General features: G+C 38.0%; 1 pseudogene across 1 annotated transcript in view; it reads right to left on the reverse strand.

The window, feature by feature from the left end:
- LOC309624400 (coiled-coil domain-containing protein 167 pseudogene) overlaps nt 1–22,091 on the reverse strand; it is a 590,025-nt pseudogene that overhangs the window by 91,751 nt on the left and 476,183 nt on the right. Inside the window, exon 4 of the transcript XR_014249920.1 lies at nt 1,707–1,814. The product of XR_014249920.1 is annotated as a coiled-coil domain-containing protein 167 pseudogene (transcript). The remainder of the gene's footprint in view (nt 1–1,706; nt 1,815–22,091) is intronic.

Raw genomic sequence — 22,091 nt, forward strand, 5'->3', positions numbered from 1 at the left:
AGTACACCTTCAACTTTTTCAGACATTCAAGAATTCAAAAATTTACTACATATCCATCTTTTGTAAGGAAGCTAGAAGAGCATGTGTTCCACTAAAATGTAGGAGGAAGCATGTGATACAGGGAATAGGAATCCCACACAAGGCAGAAATTAAGGTAATCCCAACGATGGTGAAGGGAGTGATACACCAGGAAGTCATTTTATGAGGATAGCCTTGCAACAGGCTGAATGCTGAACAAATCCAGATTAGAGTATATCAGAAGTTTTGGGAGAGAATTTTTCACGAAGAAAAATTGAATAATGGATTATAAATGTACCCAGAGGGATTTCCAAATTGGGGGAGAGTTGGGTGATAAATAATAAATAGATGGAAAAATAAGTAAATGAAAACAAAATAATTATTAATTCCAGGAAAAATCAAAAGCAGTCCAAATAAGGAAAGCTCCTTACAGCATAATATATCTCAGTTCTAAGTAGCATTTACATTATCAGAATAATGTAAACATTAAATATTGATTCAAACAATATTATGGTTTAGCTATATTGGGAGAAGAGGAACTAAGGGTGTATCCAAGTCGTGGGGATAAGGTGTGTGTGGCTGTGTGTGTGTGTGTGAAGGGAAATACTTTCTTTTTATGATTAAAATTGAAAAATCAAGAAGTAGCATTATGAGCATGTCATTGAATGATAAGTAATTGAAAATGTTTGCCTCTTGGAACCATAAAATAGTGTATGTGTGCAGTGGAAAGTTGGGGGGGGGAAGTTGGAGGGACTGTAAAATTTCATAATAAGTGTGGTGGAATGGTCTGGTTCTTTGAAAAATATAAAAATACATCTTTGATTAAAAAACAACTAAAATCAAATTACTAATAAATTAATATACTCATATTTTCTTGTAATAAAAAACCTAGTGCAGTAATATTAATACCAGGCAAAAGCAAATCCATGGACTAGGAGTATTAAAAGAGACAGAGAGAGACTTCAGACAAATGGAATAATCTACCATGAAGATGTAGCCATTCTAATCTATAGACCTTATCTCATAGCTTCAGAGTACTTACCAAGAAAAAAAAAAACTACAACAATAATTTTGTAAATTGACAATAATAATTAAACACCTTTATAGAATGTCCCAAAAACTCACAGATCAAGCAAACAAGGTAAGTAAGTATAGAAAAGATGTGAGTAAACTTGATCTGGTAATTGAATGTAGAATTTCAAATTTGACTACACATTATCTTTAAATATGCATAATATATTTACAAAATATTATCTAAATACTAGCCTAAATAGGACATCTTAACATAATATAATAATTTGATATCAAATACAGGCTACGGCAGAGAGAGTCTAAGGTGGTTCCTTTTATAATATCCTTGATGTTTGGTGTTCACGCCTGAATGTAATTCCCTCCCCTTGAGTATGGGCAGGACCTGTGATTTCTTTCTAAATAATAGAATACGGCAAAAGTGAATGGATGTTGCTCCCATAACTATATTACATTATATATGACTATGTCTTACTAGCAGACCCTTTCTAGACATTCTAGCTGCCGGCTTGATGAAGTGAGTGATCATGTTGGAAAAAACCTGTGGACAGTCTATAGGAACTGCAGGCAGCCTCTAGGAGTTCAGGGCCTTTTACCTGACAGCCAACAAGAAGCTGAGCTCTCAGTTCTACAACCACAAAGAAATAAATTCTACCAACCTGAGTGAGATTGGAAACAGATTCTTCTCTAGTTAAGCCTCCAGACGAGAATGAAGCCTTCTGACACCTTGACTGCAGTCTTGTGAGACCTTTGGTATTATCATCCATCTAGAAAACCCAAGATAATCATTAAACAACCTATTAGAACTAATAAGGGAATATAGTCCTGAGTTACTCAGAAAACAAGTTAAACATATAACAACAATATGTACCAGCGATAATCAATTAGAAAATATAATAGAAAAAAAATCTCATTCACAATAGCAACGACTCTACAGTGCCTAGGAATAAGTCTAAAAGTAAGTATGCAAGAAAAACTATACAGAAAAAAACTATAGAGCTTTATTGAAGAACATGAAAAAGATCTGATGAAAAAGAACTATATACCATGTTTGTGAATGGCATGATTCAATACTGTAAAGTTGCCTATTTTCCTCAAATTAATCAGTAAAATCAGTGGGATCCTAATAAAAAATCCTCCAAAAAATGTTTATGCTACCTGACAACCTGAGCATCTTTTCAGTTTTTTCATGTGCTTATTGGTCATCTGTATAACTTCTTTGGAGAAATGTCTATTCAAGTCCTTTGCCCACATTTTTAGTGTGGTAAAATACACATAATATAAAAATTACCATCTGAACCATTTTAAAGTGCATACTTCAGAGGTATTAAGTACATTGATATTGTTGTATAACCATCACCACCTTCCACCTTCAGAACACTTTTCATCTTGCAAAACTGAAACTCATACCCATTAAATGATAACTTCCTATTCCCCCCTCCCCCCAGCCCAAGGCAACCACCATTCTACTTTTTGTCCCTAAGATTTTGACTACTTTAAGAATCTCATATATGTGGAATCATATTGCCATTCTGAATTGTGTTATTTGATCTTTTGTGGTTGAGTCGTAGGAGTTCTTTATGTATTCTGGATATGAACGACTTATCAGATATATGATTTGCAAATATTTTCTCCCATTCCATAGGTTGCTTTTTCACTCTGTTAATTGTGTTCTTTGATGCACAAAGTTTTTAAGTTTGATGTAGTCCCCTCTGTTTATTTTTGCTTTTGTTGCCTGTGCTTTTGTTGTCATATCCAAGAAATCATTGCCAGGTCCAATGCCATGAAGCTTTCCCTCTATATTTTCTTCTAGGAGTTTTATAATTTTAGGTCTTATATTTAGGTCTTTACTGTTTGAGTTAACTTTTGTATATGGTTTAAGATAAGGGTCAACTTCATCCTTTTGCATGTGGATATCCAGTTTTCCCAATACCATTTATTGAAGAGACTGCCCTTTCCCCATTGAGTGGTCTTGGCAACCTTGTTAAAGATCATTTGACCATATATGCCAGGGTTTATGTCTGGGTTCTATATTCTATTCTATTGAGCTATTTGTCTGTTTTTATCCTAGAACCACATTGCTTTAATTACTGTAGCTTTCTAATGTTTTCAGATCAGGAAGTGTGAGCCCTCCAACTTTGTTTTTATTTTTTAAAACTGTTTTGACTATTAAGGACCCTTTGAGAGTCCACATGAATTTTAAGATGAATTTTTCTACTCTGCAAAAAGAATTGTTAAGATTTTGATAGGGATTGAATTGAATCTGTAAATCAATTTGGGTAGTATGGACATCTTAACAATATTAAATCTTTCAGTCAATGAACATGAGATGTCTTTCCATTTGTGTCTTCTTTAATTTTTTCAGCAATGTTTTGTAGTTTTTAGTGTATGTCTTTCACCTCAATGGTTAGGTTTATTCCTAAGAATTTTGTTCTTTTTGATGCTATAACAAGTGGCATTGTTTTCTTAATTTCCTTTTTGGATTATTCATTGTTAGTGTATAGAAATGCAACTATTTTTTTTGAATTTTTGAATTTTATTTTATTTATTTTTATATACAGCAGGTTCTTATTAGTTATCTATTTTATACGTATTAGTGTATACATGTCAATCCCAATCTCCCAATTCATCCCACCAGCACCACCACCACCCCCACGACTTTCCCTGCTTGGTATCCATACGTTTGTTCTATACATCTGTGTCTGTATTTCTGCCCTGCAAACCAGTTCATCTGTACCATTTTTCTAGGTTCCACATATATGCGTTAATATACGATATTTGTTTTTCTCTTTCTGACTTACTTCACTCTGTATGACAGTCTCTAGATCCATCCACGTCTTGACAAATGATTCAGTTTTGTTCCTTTTTATGGCTGAGTAATATTCCATTGTATATATACACCACATCTTCTTTATCCATTCGTCTTTCGATGGGCAATTAGGTTGCTTCCACGACCTGGCTATTGTAAATAGTGCTGCAATGAACATTGGGGTGCATGTGTTTTTTTGAATTATGGTTTTCTCTGGGTATATGCTGAGTAGTGGGATTGCTGGGTCATATGGTAATTCTATTTTTAGTTTTTTAAGGAACTTCCATACTGTTCTTCATAGTGGCTGTACCAATTTACATTCCCACCAACAGTGCAAGAGGGTCCCCTTTTCTACCCACCCTCTCCAGCATTTGTTGTTTGTAGATTTTCTGATGATGCCCATTCTAACTGGTGTGAGGTGATACATCATTGTAGTTTTGATTTGCATTTCTCTAATAATTAGTGATGTTGAGCAGCTTTTCAAGTGTCTTGGCCATCTGTATGTCTTCTTTGGAGAAATGTCTATTTAGGCCTTCTGCCCATTTTTGGATTGGGTGGTTTGTTTTTTTAATATTGAGCTGCATGAGCTATTTATATATTTTGGAGATTAATCCTTTGTTGGTAAATTCATTTGCAAATATTTTCTCCCATTCTGAGGGTTGTCTTTTTGGTTTTTTTGTAGCTTCCTTTGTTGTGCAAAAGCTTTTAAGTTTCATTAGGTCCCATGTGTTTATTTTTGTTTTTATTTCCATTACTCTAGGATGTGGATCAAAAAAGGTCTTGCTGTGATTTATGTCAAAGAGTGTTCTTCCTATGTTTTCCTCTAAGAGTTTTATAGTGTCCAGTCTTACATTTAGATCTCTAATCCATTTTGAGTTTATTTTTGTGTATGGTGTTAGGGAGTGTTCTAATTTCATTCTTTTACATGTAGCTATTCAGTTTTCCCAGCACCACTTATTGAAGAGACTGTCTCTTCTCCATTGTATATCCTTGCCTCCTTTGTCACAGATTAGTTGACCATAGGTGTGTGGGTTTATTTGTGGGCTTTCTATCCTGTTCCACTGCTCTATATTTCTGTTTTTGTGCCACTACCATATTCTGTCTTGATTACTGTAGCTTTGTAGTATAGTCTGACCTCAGGGAGTCTGATTCCTCCAGCTCCGTTTTTTTCCCTCCAGACCACTTTGGCTATTCGGGGTCTTTTGTGTCTCCATACAAATTTTAAGATTTTTTTGTTCTAGTTCTGTAAAAAAATGTCACTGGTAATTTGATAGGGATTGCATTGAATCTGTAGATTACTTTGGGTGGTAAAGTCATTTTCACAATATTCTTCCTTCCAATCCAAGAACATGGTATATCTCTCCATATGTTTGTGTCATCTTTGATTTCTTTCATCAGTGTCTTATAGTTTTCTGAGTACACGTCTTTTGTCTCCTTAGATAATTTTATTCCTGGGTATTTTATTCTTTGTGTTGCAATGGTGAATGGGATTGTTTCCTTAATTTCTCTTTCTGAGCATTTGTTTTTAGTGTATAGGAATGCAAGAGATTTCGGTGCGTTAATTTTGCATCCTTCAACTCTATCAAATTAATTGATTAGCTCTAGTAGTTTTCTGGTGGCATCTTTAGGATTCTCTATGAATAGTATCATGTCATCTGCAAACAGTGACAGTTTTACTTCTTCTTTTCCAATTGGTATTCCTTTTATTTCTTTTTCTTCTCTGATTGCTGTGGCAAGGACTTCCAAAACTATGTTGAATAATAGTGGTGAGAGTGGGCATCCTTGTCTTGTTCCTGATCTTAGAGGAAATGCATTCAGTTTTTCCCCATTGAGAATGATGTTTGCTATGGGTTTGTCGTATACAGCCTTTATTATGTTGAGGTAGGTTCCCTCTATGCCCACTTTCTGGAGAGTTTTTATCATAAATGGGTGTTGAATTTTGTCAAAACCTTTTCTGCATTTATTGAGATTATTGTATGGTTTTTATTCTTCAATTTGTTAATATGGTGTATCACACTGATTGATTTGCATATATTGAAGAATCCTTGCATCCCTGGGATAAATCCCATTTGATCATGGTGTATGATCCTTTTAATGTGTTGTTGGATTCTGTTTGCTAGCATTTTGTTGAGGATTTTTGCATCTATATTCATCAGTGATATTGTAATTTTCTTTTTTTGTAGTACCTTTGTCTGGTTTTGGTATCAGGGTGATGGTGGCCTCATAGAATGAGTTTGGGAGTCGTCCTCCCTCTGCAATTCTTTGGAAGAGTTTGAGAAGGATGGGTGTTAGCTCTTCTCTGAATGTTTCATAGAATTCACCTGTGAAGCCATCTGGTCCTGGACTTTTGTTTGTTGGAAAATTTTTAATCACAGTTTCAATTTCATTACTTGTGATTGATCTGTTCATATTTTTTATTTCTTCCTGGTTCAGTCTTGGAAGGTTACACCTTTCTAAGAATTTGTCCATTTTTCCAGGTTGTCCATTTTATTGGAGTTGCTTGTAGTAGTCTCTTATGGTGCTTTGTAGTTCTCCTGAGTCCATTGTAACTTCTCCTTTTTCATTTCTAATTTTATTGATTTGAGTCCTCTCCCTCTTTTTCTTGATGAATCTGGCTAATGGTTTATCAATTTTGTTTATCTTCTCAAAGAACAAGCTTTTAGTTTTATTGATCTTTGCTATTGTTTTCTTTGTTTCTACTTCACTTACTTCTGTTCTGATGTTTATGATTTCTTTCCTTCTACTAACTTTGGGTTTTGTTTGTTCTTTTTTCTCTAGTTCCTTTAGGTGTAAGGATAGATTTTTTATTTGAGATTTTTCTTGTTTCTTGAGGTAGGCTTGTATTGCTATAAACTTCCCTCTTAGAACTGCTTTTGCTGCATCCCATAAGTTTTGGATCATCGTGTTTTCGTTGTCATTTGTCTCTAGGTATTTTTTTATTTCCTCTTTGATTTCTTCAGTGATCTCTTGGTTATTTAGTAATGCATTGTTAAGCTGTCATGTGTTTGTGTTTTTTACCATTTTTTCCCTGTAACTGATTTCTAATCTCATAGTGTTGTGGTCAGAAAAGATGCTTGATATGATTTCAATTTTCTTAAATTTACTGAAGTTTGATTTGTGACCCAAGATGTGATCTATCCTGGAGAATGTTCCATGCACACTTGAGAAGAAAGTGTAATCTGTTTTTTTTGGATGGAATCTCCTATAAATATCAATTAAGTCTATCTGGTCTATTGTATCATTTAAAGCTTGTGTTTCCTTATTAATTTTCTGTCTGGATGATCTGTCCATTGGTGTAAGTGAGGTGTTAAAGTCCCCCACTATTGTTTTACTGTTGATTTCCTCTTTTATAGCTGTTAGCAGGTGCCTTATGTATTGAGGTGCTCCTATGTTGGGTGCATATATATTTATAATTGTTATATCTTCTTCTTGGATTGATCCCTTGATAGTTATGTAGTGTCCTTCCTTGTCTCTTGTAACATTCTTTATTTTAAAGTCTATTTTATCTGATATGAGTATTGCTACTCCAGCTTTCTTTGATTTCCATTTGCATGGAATATCTTTTTCCATCCCCTCACTTTCAGTCTGTATGTGTCCCTAGGTCTGAAGTGGGTCTCTTGTAGCCAGCATATATATGGGTCTTGTTTTTGTATCCATTCAGGGAGCCTGTGTCTTTTGGTTGGAGCATTTAATCCATTCACGTTTAAGGTAATTATCGATATATATGTTCCTATTACCGTTTTCTTAATTGTTTTGGGTTTGTTTTTGTAGATCCTTTTCTTCTCTTGTGTTTCCCACTTAGAGAAGTTCCTTTAGCATTTGTTGTAGAGCTGGTTTGGTGTTGCTGAATCCTCTTAGCTTTTGCTTGTCTGTAAATCTTTTGATTTCTCCATCAAATCTGAATGAGATCCTTGCTGGGTAGAGTAATCTTGGTTGTAGGTTCTTCCCTTTCATCACTTTAAGTATATCATGCCACTCCCTTCTGGCTTGTAGAGTTTCAGCTGAGAAATCAGCTGTTAACCTTATGGGAGTTCCTCTTTATGTTATTTGTTGTTTTTCCCTTGTTGCTTTCAATACTTTTTCTTTGTCTTTAATTGTTTTCAGTTTGATTACTATGTGTCTCGGCATATTTCTCCTTGGGTTTTTCCTGCCTGGGACTCTCTGCGCTTCCTGGACTTGGGTGGCTATTTCCTTTCCCATGTTAGGGAAGTTTTCGACTATAATCTCTTCAAATATTTTCTCTGGTCCTTTCTCTCTCTCTTCTCCTTCTGGGACCCCTATAAAGAGAATGTTGTTGCATTTAATGTCCCTGAGATGTCCTAGGCTGTCTTCGTTTCTTTTTGTTCTTTTTTCTTTATTCTGTTCCACAGCAGTGAATTCCACCATTCTGTCTTCCAGGTCACTTATCCATTCTTCTTCCTCAGTTATTCTGCTATTGATTCCTTCTAATGTATTTTTCATTTCAGTTATTGTATTGTTCATCTCTGTTCATTCATCCTTTAATTCTTCTAGGTGTTTGTTCTTTAATTCTTCTCGGTCTTTGTTAAACATTTCTTGCATCTTCTCAATCTTTGCCTCCATTCTTTTTCAGAGGTCCTGGATTTTCTTCACTATCATTATTCTGAATTCTTTTATTTGAAGGTTGCCTATCTCCATTTAGTTGTTTTTCTGGGGTTTTATCTTGTTCCTTTATCTGGTACAGAGTCCTCTACCTTTTCATTTTGTCTATCTTTCTGTGAATGTGGTTTTCCTTCCCCAGGCTGCAGAATTGTAGTTCTTCTTGCTTCTGTTGTCTGCCCTCTGGTGAATGAGGCTATCTAAGAGGCTTGTGCAAGCTTCATGATGGGAGGGACTGGTGGTGGGTAAAGCTGGGTGTTGCTCTGGTGGGCGGAGCTCAGTAAAACTTTAACCTGCTTTTCTGCTGATTGGTGGGGCTAGGTTCCCTCCCTGTTGGTTTTTGGCCTGAGGCGACCTATCAATGGAGCCTAGCCAGCTATTTGGTGAGGCTAATGGTGAACTCTGGGAGGGGTCATGCCAACGGGTACTTCCCAGAACTTCTGCTGCCAGTGTCCTTGTCCCTGTGGTGAGCCATAGCCACCCCCCGCCTCTGCAGAAGACCCTCCAATACTAGCAGGTAGGTCTTTTTCAGTCTCCCATGGGGCCACTGCTCCTTCCCCTGGGTCCCAATGCGCACACTACTTTGTGTGTGCCCTCCAAGAGTGGAGTCTCTGTTTCCCCCAGTGCTGTCGAAGTCCTGCAATGAAATCCCGCTAGCCTTCAAAGTCTGATTTTCTAGGAATTCCTCCTCCCATTGCCAGACCGTCAGGTTGGGAAGCCTGATGTGGGACTCAGAACCTTCACTCCAGTGGGTGGACTTCTGTGGTATAAGTGTTCTCCAGTTTGTGAGTCACCCACCCAGCAGTTATGGGATTTGATTTTATTGTGATTGCACCCCTCCTACCGTCTCATTGAGGCTTCTCCTTTGTCTTTGGATGTGGGGTATGTTTTTTGGTGAGTTCCAGTGTCTTCCTGTTGATGACTGTTCAGCAGTTAGTTGTGGTTCTGGTGCTCTAGCAAGAGGGAGTGAGCGCACGTCCTTCTACTGCACCATCTTGAACCCAAAAGCCAAAATGCAACTATTTTTTGCATGTTGACTTTGTATCCCAAAACTTTGCTGTACTTGTTGATTAGTTTCTTTTGTTTGTGGAATCTTTAGGTTTTTTGTGTGTGTGGGTGAGATTTTTAGGGCTTTCTACATATAAGATCATGTCACCTATGAACAGAGATAATTTATTTCTTCCTTTCCCATTCGGAGACTTTTTATTTCTTTTTCTTGCTTAATTCCTCTGGCTAGGAATTCCAATATTATTTTGAATAGAGACATCCTTGCCTTGCTCTCTTAGAGGAAAAGCTTTCAGTCTTTCACAGTGGAGTATGATATTAGCTGTGGTCTTCTCATAAATGGCTTTTATTATGTTGAGTTACATTCCTTCTCTTCCTAGTTTGTTGAGTGTTTGGTCTAAAACTTTGATAATTATATGACGTTTGAAATGCTGTTAAAGATGAGGTGAAATGCATTTTTGAAGGGCCTTTCCGGAGAGCAGTTTGATATTATCTATTGAAACTAAAAATGTGTATAATTTATGCCCCAGAAATTGGCATTTACCCTAGCAAATGCTATCACAAATGTTTAAGGGAATATGTTTGAGGTTCATCATAATATTGTTGTAATAGCAAAAATGTTGGCAGCAACCTAAATGGCTATCTGTAGGAGAACAGCCAAAAATAAAAGCAAAAGCAGAAACATAAACACAAATAAAACCATTGTGGAGCATTTATACTACAAAATATTACATGATTGTTTAAAAGGCAGGAGGCCAATCTCATTGTACCAAGATGCACAGAGTTCCAAATCATGTTTGAGTGAAAAAGTCACACTGCTTGAAGCCAATGTACATATCAACCAAATTCACATGTAGGTTAAACTGAACCTCAGCTTCAACAGATGTAGCCCTTGTTATCCATGCATTTTCCCCCATCTAACTCTCTTAATAGTTATGTGGGGTAAACAGTATTATTCTTACTTTACAATGAGAAAACTGAGCTCAGTGAGGGTAAGTAATTTGCTCAAGTTCACAGAAGTAATCATAGGTAAATCAGAGTAATCAGTTTTAGTGCAAAGCCTGGGCCCATAACCATTACAGCGTGCTGTCTTTACAATTTACAGGACTGTACTGTAGTCAAATGAGATGATATATGGAAAAGTACCATGTGCTTATAAGAATGTAACACACCAAGAAGGGTCAGTTAAAAAAAAAAGTTGAATCTGTGAGTGGGAATACCAGAAATCATCATACTGTTTGAGAAGATATTGTAACATATTTTTTCAATGCTTTGTTTTAAATCTGACTTTTTCTCAGTTAAATAAAGATATCTGGGCTTGTAAGCTGACTGAGCATCCTTTTACTTGGCCATTAATATGTGAGATGCATAAAGATTAGGATTTTCCTTAAAGATACAGCTGATGTAGAAGAGAGTAGATTTTATGAGAAATAACACCTAGAGTCTGAATCCTTCCCAAAGGAGGGCAATTCCATTTCTTATTGAGATTAAAATCATTCTGAGAGGTATGGTGAATATTGGAAGAAAAAAACAGTTTTGAAAATATGTATATACCCCAGAGTTAAGAAATGCCTTTAATGCCAAAAGCTGAAGGTATAAGGGAAGAGTAGCAGAAACATATTTTATTCAAAGATTAGAGTTTAACTCATACTGTAGGGTAATTATTGACAGCATTGATAGACAAGTCTATCACAAAGTGTGGTAATTAATAGTAATAATCTTTATTTGGTCTTTTTTTTTTTTTTTTTTTAGAAATTCACGTTCTTTTATTTATTTATTTATGACTGTGTTGAGTCTTCGTTTCTGTGCGAGGGCTTTCTCTAGTTGAGGCAAGTGGGGACCACTCTTCATCGCGGTGCGTGGGCCTCTCACCATCGCGGCCTCTCTTGTTGCGGAGCACAGGGTCCAGACGTGCAGGCTCAGTAATTGTGGCTCACGGGCCCAGTTGCTCCGTGGCATGTGGGATCTTCCCAGACCAGGGCTCGAACCCGTGTCCCCTGCATTGGCAGGCAGATTCTCAACCACTGCGCCACCAGGGAAGCCCTATTTGGTCTTTTTGATTTGTTAATCTGGAATTTTGAAATATAAAAGGATGGACGGATGTAAAAAAGCAATTTCTTTGTGATCTCTTTTAGCCATGAACTCAGACTTCCAAAGGGAACAAACATGAAAACATGCTATTGGACATTTGTAAAGCTCTTACATCCCTCCACTAATTAGCACAACATATTGGAAAAGGAAAATGCAATTTCTATATTGCCCATGAGAAAATATAGTAAGAGATCAGCTATGAGAAAAATGTCACACAGCAATTCATAAACACTGAAGAAAAAAATCCCCTATCTGTAGGAATTACTGCAATGATAACTAGACCATATAATCCAAACAATAAATTTAATTAATATGTCACTACTGAACGGCAATATTAATTTAGAGACAGTCCCTAGGAATAACATAGAAATTTAGATCACTATTCATGCAATTTCTCCACCTTTCTCTCATTTTCATGTAAAATCTAAATTTTGAATTTTAAGGATGGATCGCTATGGTAGATATGTGTCCAAAGTATTCACTGATTTAGTCACCCATTCAATCCATTACCAAGAGATTAAGCTATCATATGCCAGACACTGTTCTAGGCCTACATGAGGATACAGTGGTGAAGAGGTAGAAAAGAACTTTGACCTATTGTAGCTTAGAGATGATGACACTGGACATTTAAATCAGAACAACAGGGTGGAGTAAAGCCTATAGTAGGACAGATCTGTGAAATGTATAAGCATGTTTTAGAGTTTCTTGGAAATAATTGTGGAGAGGACTAAACTTTTGAAAGCACACAGGAAGAGGATTTAGACTCAGTTATTGGTCATTCATATGAGGGCTATTTCTCCTGTAGGTAGGAGAACTTGGAAGCATACATTCCACTTATTTTAGAAGAAAAATTAAACATTTGCACCAATTCAGGTTGGCCTTTGATTTAAAGAAAGAGAATTAAGTTGGCTTCAGACTTGTGCCACACTGGTCCAAACCTGTGACGCTAACCCAACGTCAAGGAATTTAACATACTAGATTGAAAATATCCCTGCCCAATACATGAATGGTTATTAGTGTTTAATACCAGGCAATGGGCATTTAAAAATGAATTATAAAGAAAGCTGGAAAATCCTGTTAAAATTTAACTGTCAGTTACATATCCTTTTTAAACCTTGTGACTTTACAATTATATTTAACTTGGAACTAACAGACTTCTGACTTCCTCTTCTTAAAAGAAGATGAATGTCTTAACTCTGCTCTCTTATGTTGGCCAAGTGTAGTGACAAAATACCAAATAAAGAACCACTGGCTGTCAAAAAACTAAGCGATACCAATTGCAAAATACTGAAAAATAGAAATTGAGCAATGATGAAGAGTTCTATTGACTTTATCCCTCCAAAATAATTTTGCATAAAATCTAGGAATTCTTTAAATTCAAAATTGGGGAAGAAAAATGGAGACATAGACTATCATGCAAAAGTAAAGACCATTCCACAATTTCCTTTAAACATGATCATCCTTTTCTTCAAATACATGTGTTGAAAATAAACCTGTGTCATATCTAGGCAGGAAAATGTCAGAAATTTCAGGATTTGTGTCTTTCATATTTTTAACCTCCTATAACAGTCATATTAATCTAAATTTCCAAGATGCCAATAGCTGGGTTTAAGAGACATCATCACACTGAAAAGGTGGACTCTGTTGTAACTGCTTATTAAAAACAAACCAGGCCAAACTTGTGGTTTAAAAATTAGGACCAGATGATGCTTAATAGGCATGAAATGCTTTCGGCATTACAAACGAGAACCAGGTGTGGAGAAAAGCAGCTTGGAGCTGAGCATGGCCACCTACAAGCAGGGTTCATCTTCCTCCCAAAGGGTGAGAGTCGGTCATCAACTACACAACCTGGCCACTGTCTTGTCTTCCTGACTGCAGAGGAAAAACTGAGCATTTGAAAGTAGAGGAGAACATGAAGGCTGTCTCTTTAAAATTATGTTTGTGTTCTGAAATCAAACCACCTAAAAGTAGACAGGGAGGAAATGAATCCACAATGGCAATGCAGTTATTAGAGCTTTTGAATAGAATGTCTGCTTCCCTGAGTGCCCAGACATGAAGGGTACCAAATGATCAGCAAGGTGATTCTGACTTTTACTTTAACAAACCTTTCTCTTTTAATGAATGCTGGGGGGTGGGGGGTGTGGAGGGCAGTGGGATTGGGAACTGGGTGACCTCTAGCAAGTCATCTCTCTGGGTCTCGATGTTCTCGTCTGTAAAATGTGGGGGTGGGGCCTTACACTCTAAGGTCACTCTCCGGAAGAGGGCTCTATGGTGTTATCTCCAAAATGTGTCTGTGCTCTGATTTATTGGCTCTGACTTCAAAGGAGCAGGATAAACAAATCTGTTGCCCAAGAAAAAAATCAGTTCTGCTGTTTTCCCCTCTAGTCATACAAACTCATTAAAGCAAAGTTTTCTAAGCCTGGATATCTCTCAGTTGTCCTTCGATGAGTCTGTTAAAGAATCTCTACCTTGCTGAGAAACAGTAGTAGGAGACAGACTGTGCTCTCAAGGGGCTGACAACGCTAAAACCCAGCGGCGGCCAATTTTCATCATATGCCAGAATCATTTGAAGGGCTTGTTAAAATACAGATAACTAGGTCCCACCTTTAGAATTTCTGATTCAGTAAGTCTGGAGTGGGGCCCAAGAATTTGCATTTCTAACAAGTCTCCAGGTGATATTGTTGCTGTTGGTATCATATCAGGGCTCATACTTTAAGAACCATTGTCATACTGAGAACCTAAAAATACCAGTAGTCTAGGTGAACAAGCATGACATTATTATCTTACAGCCATTGCTATTTCTATTGGATCTTGAAATGTAACACTCTGTTAGGCACCACAGAATATAAATAACTTAAAATATGAAGCTATCTTTCAAACTATGTGCCTGATATTTTTCTGCATTTGTGTAGGACTAAATACATACCGAAAAGGAGCCTACTGGCAAACTCATAGTATTGAGATTAAAGTTATATTGGCTGTCATCCCCAACTGTTCTCAGGACAGGTTACTTGAGCTCCTTGTTAAAAAATTAAGAATTTCAAGATGGTAACAGCAGAGTATTAAGCCAAGCACAGGGCCCTTCTGGGCACAGGACTCTGTGTAACTGCACAGGTCACACAACCATGAAGCTGGTCCTACCTTTTCCTACCCTTTGGATTAGGAACACGGGTTCTATAAGAACCGGCTTCTAGGAGTCAGAGTAAGGTTCTGAAGGGCAGCAGAGAAGACAGGGCAACCAGTGCTTCCACCCAGGAGTTACTGAGAACATTTGTCATCAATAACAAAAGTTAAGCACCTACTGAATAATTCAGTCCATTATATCATTCAAAGAGAGTTAAGACTCAGATTCTGCCTACAGAAATTTGTAATTTGATGGAAAAACAGAATATACATTTCAGCCCCATGAAGGCAAGGAAATACTGGGTTTATTTACCACTGTATGCCTAGGATCTAGCACAGTGCTTAAACAAAGTAGATGTCATCACACGTTGAGTGAAGGAGAGAATTCATCTCTAGTGACTGTTTATGGGCAGCGTATCTAGTTAAAGAATGAGAATTCTCAATAATTAGAATGAGAATGTTTATTGACATCAGGTTAGAGAGCAGTGGGTTCCTTTAATATATTCAGTACTCAATAAATATTTGCTGAATTACCTTGGATTGCAGGAGACAGCACAAACTGGTAAAGGAAGAACTTATCATTAAGAAAAAGAAACAAAACCTGAAAATAAAACCTGAGATCATAAGACTTGGGTTTGAACATCAGCTCTGTCAATCACCGTTTGAGAGAATTAACAGCATTGGTCATTTTTCTGAAGTCTTACTCTTAACTTTCCTTACCTGAAGAAATGAGAAAAGCAAGAGAGTACAATGTTGACATAGCCTAATTTCAAGGACACATACCACCATTGCCTCAAATCCATATTTTCATATGAAATATCCTAATTTTTAAACACTGGCAACTAAATAAAAATTGGAAAAACATTATGATGCTGGGAAGAAAGTAATTGTGGACCCCAGGGCTGCCAGTTTACCTTCTCTGACTTAGTAGGAGGGATGAGCTTGCACCGGTTAAGGTGAAGCTGGGGGAGGGGTGTGAGGAGCAATGGATTGGAGTTAGAACACAGAGGAGCTTGAGTGGCAGGCACGCTGGATATCAGAGAGTGGCAGGCCTGCAGGATATCAGATTAATTACTTAATCAAAGATAATTCAGAGACCTAATCCACACATATATTCATTCATTCATTTGACAAATATTTAGCAGTTTCTATGATGTGCCAGGCACTATGTGAAGCAATGGAGATGTACCATGAGTGTCTTAGTCAGCTCAGGCTGCAATAACAAAAAAAAAAAAATAGAGTGGGAGAGACCTTCAAGATGGTGGAGGAGTAAGATGTGGAGATCACCTTTCTCCCCACAAATACATCAGAAATACATCTACATGTGGAACAACACCTACAGAACACCTACTGAATGCTGGCAGAAGAACTCAGACTTCCCAAAAGACAAGAAACTCCCCACGTACCTGGTTAGGGCAAAAGAAAAAAGAAAACAGAGACAAAAGAATAGGGACGGGACCTGCACCTCTGGGAGGGAGCTGTGAAGGAGGAAAAGTTTCCACACACTAGGAAGCCCCTTCACTGGTGGAGACAGGGGTGTGGCGGGGGGGGGAAGCTTCGGAGCCACAGAGGAGAGCACAGCAACAGGGGTGCAGAAGGCAAAGTGGAGAGATTCCCACACAGAGGATCAGTGCCAGCCAGCACTCACCAGCCTGACAGGCTTGTCTGCTCCCCAGCTAGGTGGGTGGGGGCTGGGAGCTGAGGCTCTGGCTTCGGAGGTCAGATCCCAGGGAGATAACTGGGGTTGGCTGCGTGAACACAGCCTGAAGGGGGCTAATGCGCAACAGCTAGCTGGGAGGGAGTCTGAGAAAAAGTCTGGAACTGCCTAAGAGGCAAGAGACCATTGTTTCAGGGTGCGCGAGGAGAGGGGATACAGAATACTGCCTAAACGAGCTCCAGAGACGGGCACGAGCCGTGGCTATCAACGTGGACACCAGAGATGGGCATGAGAGGCTAAGGCTGCTGCGGCAGCCACCAAGAAGCCTGTGTGCGAGCACAGGTCACTCTCCACACCTCCCCTCCTTGGAGCCTGTGCAGCCGGCCAACTGCCAGGGTCCCATGATCTAGGGACAACTTCCCTGGGAGAACACATGGCACGTTTGTATCTAATATATAGATATATATATATATTTTTTTCCTATTTCGTTTTTTTGTGAGTGTGTATGTGTATGCTTCTTTGTGTGATTTTGTCAGTACAGCTTTTCTTTTACCATTTGTTTTAGGGTTCTGTCTGCTTTTTTTTTTTTTTGGTATAGTTTTTAGCACTTGTTATCATCAGTGGATTAGTTTTTTGGTTTGGTTGCTCTCTTATTTCATTCTTTTTTCTTTTTTTTCTTTTTAATAATTAAAAATTTTTTTTAATTTTAAAATTTATTTCTTTTTCTTTCTTTCTTTTTTTCTCCATTTTCTTCTGAGCCATGTGGCTGACAGGGTCTTGGTGCTCATGCTGGGTGTCAGGCCTGTGCCTCTGAGGTGGGAGAGCCGAGTTCAGGACATTGGTCCACCAGAGACATTCCAGCTCCACATAATATCAAACGATGGAAGCTCTCCCAGAGATCTCCATCTCAACATTAAGACCCAGCTCCACTCAATGACCAGCAAGTTACAGTGCTGGACACCCTATGCCAAACAACTAGGAAGACAGGAACACAAACCCACCCATTAGCAGAGAGGCTGCCTAAAATCATAATAAGGTCACAGACACCCCAAAACACACCACCGGACATGGTCCTGCCAACCAGAAAGACAAGATCCAGCCTTATCCACCAGAACACAGGCACCAGTCCCCTGCACCAGGAAGCCTACACAAGCCACTGAACCAACCTTAGCCACTGGGGGCAGACACCAAAAACAATGGGAAATACAAACCTGCAGCCTGTGAAACGGTGACCACAAACACAGAAAGTTAAGCAAAATGAGAAGACAGAGAAACACACAGCAGATGAAGGAGCAAGGTAAAAAACCACCAGACCAAACAAATGAAGAAGAAATAGGCAGTCTACCTGAAAAAGAATTCAGGGTAAGGATAGTAAAGATGATCCAAAATCTTGGAAATAGAATGGAGAACATACAAGAAACGTTTAAAAACGACCTAGAAGAACTAAAGAGCAAACAAACAGTGATGAAAGACACAAAAAATGAAATTAAAAATTCTCTAGAAGGAATCAATAGCAGAATAACTGAGGAAGAAGAATGGATAATTGACCTGTAAGATAACATAGTGGAAATGACTACCGCAGAGCAGAATAAAGAAAAAAGAATGAAAAGAATTGAGGACAGTTTCAGAGACCTCTGGGACAACATTAAATGCACCAACATTCGAATTATAGGGGCCTCAGAAGAAGAAGAGAAAAAGAAAGGGACTGAGAAAATATTTGAAGAGATATAGTTGAAAACTTCCATAATATGGGAGAGGAAGTAGTCAATCAAGTCCAGGAAGCACAGAGAGTCCCACACAGGATAAACCCAAGGAGAAACATGCCAAGACACATATTAATCAAACAACCAAAAATTAAACACAAAGAAAAAATATTAAAAGCAGCAAGCAAAAAACAACAAATAACGTACAAGGGAATCCCCATAAGGTTAACAGCTGATGTTTCAGCAGAAACTCTGCAAGCCAGAAGGGAGTGGCAGGACATATTTAAAGTGATGAAAGGGAAGAACCTACAACCAAGATTACCCTACCTGGCAAGGATCTCATTCAGATTTGATGGAGAAATCAAAAGCTTTCCACACAAGCAAAAGCTAAGAGAATTCAGCAACACCAAACCAGCTCTACAACAAATGTTAAAGGAACTTCTCTGAGTGAGAAACACATGAGAAGAAAAGGACCTACAAAAACAAACCCATAACAATTAAGAAAATGGTAATAGGAACATACATATCGATAATTACCTTAAACGTGAATGGATTAAATGCTCCAACCAAAAGACACAGGCTTGCTGAATGGATACAAAAACAAGACTCATATATATGCAGTTTACAAGAGACCCACTTCAGACCTAGGGACACATACTGATTGAAAGTGAGGGGATGGAAAAAGATATGCCATGCAAATTGAAATCAAAAGAAAGCTGGAGTAGCAATTCTCATACCAAACATAATAGACTTTAAAATAAAGACTATTACAAGAGACAAAGAAGGACAGTACATAATGATCAAGGGATCAATCCAAGAAGAAGATATAACAATTGTAAATATTTATGCACCCAGCATAGGAACACTTCAATACATAAGGCAAATGCTAAAAGCCATAAAAGGGGAAACTGACAGTAACACAATAATAATAGAGGACTTTGGGGCTTCCTTGGTGGCGCAGTGGTTGAGAATCCGCCTGCCAATGCAGGGGACACGGGTTCGAGCCCCGGTCTAGGAAGATCCCACATGCTGCGGAGCAACTAGGCCCGTGAGCCACAATTACTGAGCCTGCGCGTTTGGAGCCTGTGCGCCACAACAAGAGAGTCTGCGATAGTGAGAGGCCCATGCACCGTGATGAAGATGAAGAGTGGCCCCCGCTTGCCACAACTAGAGAAAGCCCTCGCACAGAAATGAAGACCCAACACAGCCATAAATAAATAAATAAATAATTAAAAAAAAATAGAGGACTTTAACACCCCACTTTCATCAATGCACAGATCATCCAAAAGGAAAATAAATAAGGAAACACAAGCTTTAAATGACACATTAAACAAGGTGGACTTAATTGGTATTTATAGGACATTCCATCCAAAAACAACCAAATACACTTTCTTCTCAAGTGCTCATGGAACATTCTCCAGGATAGATCATATCTATGGTCACAAATCAAGCCTTGGTAAATTTAAGAAAATGAAATTGTATCAACTATCTTTTCCAGCCACAACATTATGAGACTACATATCAATGAAAGGAAATAAAATCTGCAAAATATACAAACACATGGAGGCTAAACAATACATTACTAAATAACGAAGAGATCACTGGAGAAATCAAAGAGGCAATAAAAAAATACCTAGAAACAAATGACAATGAAAACATGACGGCCCTAAACCTGTGGGATGCAGCAAAAGCAGTTCTAAGAGGGAGGTTTTTAGCAATACAATACTACCTCAAGAAACAAGAAACATCTCAAATGAACAACTTAACCTTACACCTAGAGCAATTAGAGAAAGAAGAACAAAAAAACCCCAAAGTTAGCAGAAGGAAAGAAATAATAAAGATCAGATTAGAAATAAATGAAAAGGAAACGAAGGAAACAATAGCAAAGATCAATAAAACTAAACGTTGGTTCTCTGAGAAGATAAGCGAAATTGATAAACCATTACCCAGACTCATCAAGAAAAAAAGGGAAAAGACTCAAATCAATAGAATTAGAAATGAAAAAGAAGTAACAACTGACACTGCAGAAATTCAAAGGATCATGAGAGATTACTAGAAGCAACTATATGCCAATAAAATGGACAAGCTGGAAGAAATGGACAAATTCTTAGCAAAGCACAACCTTCCAAGACTGAACCAGGAAGAAATAGAAAATATAAACCAACCAATCACAAGCACTGAAATTGAAACTGTGATTAAAAATCTTCCAACAAATAAAAGTCCAGGACCAGATGGTTTCACTGGCTAATTCTAATCATACATTTATTTATTTTTATTTATTTAATTTTAGCTGTGTTGGGTCTTCGTTTTCTGTGCAAGGGCTTTCTCCAGTTGCGGCAAGCGGGGGCCACTCTTCATCGCAATGCGCGGGCCTCTCACTGTCGCGGCCTCTCTTGTTGCGGAGCACAGGCTCCAGACGCGCAGGCTCAGTACTTGTGGCTCACGGGCCTAGTTGCTCCACGGCATGTGGGATCTTCCCAGACCAGGGCTCGAACCCGTGTCCCCTGCATCGGCAGGCAGACTCTCAACCACTGCGCCACCAGGGAAGCCCTAATCATACATTTAGAGAAGAGCTAACAACTGTCCTTCCAAAACTCTTCCAAAATATAGCAGAGGAAGGAACACTCCCAAACTCATTTTACGAGGCCACCATCACTCTGATACCAAAACCAGACAAAGATGTCACACACACAAAAACAACTACAGGCAAATACCACTGATGAACATAGATGCAAAAATCCTCAACAAAATACTAGCAAACAGAATCCAACAGCACGTTAAAAGGATGAGACACCATGATCAAGTGGGGTTTATCCCAGGAATGCAAGGATTCTTCAATATAAGCAAATCAATCAATGTGATACACCATATTAACAAACTGAAGGAGAAAAACCATATGATCATCTCAATAGATGCAGGAAAAGCTTTTGACAAAATTCAACACCAATTTATGATAAAAACCTTCCAAAAGTAGGCATGGAGGGAACTTACCTCAACATAATAAAGGCCATATATGACAAACCCACAGCCAACAGAGTTCTCAATGGTGAAAAATTGAAATCATTTCCTCCAAGATCAGGAAGAAGACAAGGTTGTCCACTCTCACCACTATTATTCAACATAGTTTTGGAAGTTTTAACCACAGCCATCAGAGACGAAAAAGAAATAAAAGGAATCCAAATTGGAAAAGAAGAAGCAAAGCTGTCACTGTTTGCAGATGACATGATATTGTACATAGAGTATCCGAAAGATGCTACCAGAAAACTACTAGAGCTAATCAATGAATTTGGTAAAGTAGCAGGATATAAAGTTAGTGCACAGAAATCTCTTGTAGTCCTATACACTAATGATGAAAAATCTGACAGAGAAATTAAGGAAACACTCCCATTTACCACTGAAACAAAAAGAATAAAATACCTAGGAATAAACCCACCTAAGGAGACAAAAGACCTGTATGCAGAAAACTATAAGACACTGAAGAAAGAAATTAAAGATGACACAAACAGATGGCGCGATATACCATGTTCTTGGATTGGAAGAATCAACATTGTGAAAATGACTATACTACCCAAAGCAATCTACAGATTCAGTGCAATCCCTATCAAACTACCAATGGCATTTTTCACAGAACTAGAGCAAAAAATGTCACAGTTTGTATGGAAACACAAAAGACCTCGAATAGTCAAAGCAATCTTGAGAAAGAAAAATGGAGCTGGAGGAATCAGACTCCCTGACTTCAGACTATATTACAAAGCTACAGTAATCAAGACAGTATGGTAGTGGCACAAAAACAGAAATATAGATCAGTGGAACAGGATAGAAAGCCCAGAGATAAACCCATGCACAAATGGTCACCTTATCTTTGATAAAGGAGGCAAGAATATACAATGCAGAAAAGACAGCCTCTTCAATAAGTGATGCTGGGTAAACTGGACAGCTACATGTAAAAGAATGAAATTAGAACACTCCCTAACACCATACACAAAAAGAAACTCCAAACGGATTAAAGACCTTTATGTAAGGCCAGACACTATAAAAC

This window comes from Balaenoptera borealis (genome assembly GCF_965194805.1).
Source record: "Balaenoptera borealis genome assembly, chromosome: 2".
NCBI classification, from domain to species: domain Eukaryota; kingdom Metazoa; phylum Chordata; class Mammalia; order Artiodactyla; family Balaenopteridae; genus Balaenoptera; species Balaenoptera borealis.